Below are 1,097 nucleotides of genomic sequence, written 5' to 3' on the forward strand. Positions count from 1 at the left end.
ACACACACTTATTAGGTTACAAAGAAAAGATACACATACACTCACAAGTTAACTTTTATTTCAATTTTTCTTCCTTTCATAATTTGTTCTCTTTTTTATTTTATTTTGATACATGAGTACACAATTCATATGCTATAAATATGTAATTTTAAGCAAGGCATTTTAAGTAAATTAAGCATAAATCAAATTAACATTGAACCTTTTGCCATTGTAAAAATTTAAAAATTATGTTCTAATATTAATATATAATTAATATGTTCTAAAAATTATATTTTTATATTCTAATATTTTAATAAGAATATTTTAAATTTATGCAAAAATATCTGAAAAAATACTTACATTTCTTTACATTTTATAAGTGTTTTTTTGAAATTATAAAATGACAAATTTGACAATATTTACATCACATGTATAAACAATTCTAGAAAAAAATATTGACTTTAATACTTTTATGGTCAGAATGTTTCAATTCTACTAATGCATAATATTTCTAATAAAGTATGTAAGAGACGTATATTTAATTGTACAATGGAGATGTTGCATTTTCTTTATAGTTTTATTAATTATTATATTTATGCAGTTATTTGAATTAATTCGTGGCATAAGAAACGTGGGATCCAATTGCTCACGTTGCTAAACTAATTAGTAATAAATATAATATCTGCTTAGTTAATCCAATGGAAAAATTTCAAACACCTGCCCCTGTAAGTAGTTGCACAGTCAATTGTCACGTGGTCAAATGGGATGTGAGACCACCCGATCAGAAACCTAGACACCTATTTACATATAATAAACAAAATATTATAGATTTTAAAATTGAAAAAATATGATTACATCTTATGTTACATTTTATTAACATAGTTATAACACACAAATACATCACAAATACATTATAACACACAAATACAAACACATAAAATAGAAATATTTAGAATTACATAGCATACATGCACATAAACTTCTATATCATAAAATTTTCTTTCTTCTTTCCCAACTTTCAATCATTTGTCCGTACCTCAGCTACTCGATCCACCTCGATACAAAACAAAGAAAGACAGCAAGAGAGAAAAAAGTTTCTTAAATTATAATAATTAACA

Source organism: Wasmannia auropunctata, unplaced genomic scaffold (genome assembly GCF_000956235.1).
Source record: "Wasmannia auropunctata unplaced genomic scaffold, wasmannia.A_1.0 LD336106.1, whole genome shotgun sequence".
Taxonomy (NCBI): Eukaryota; Metazoa; Arthropoda; class Insecta; order Hymenoptera; family Formicidae; genus Wasmannia; species Wasmannia auropunctata.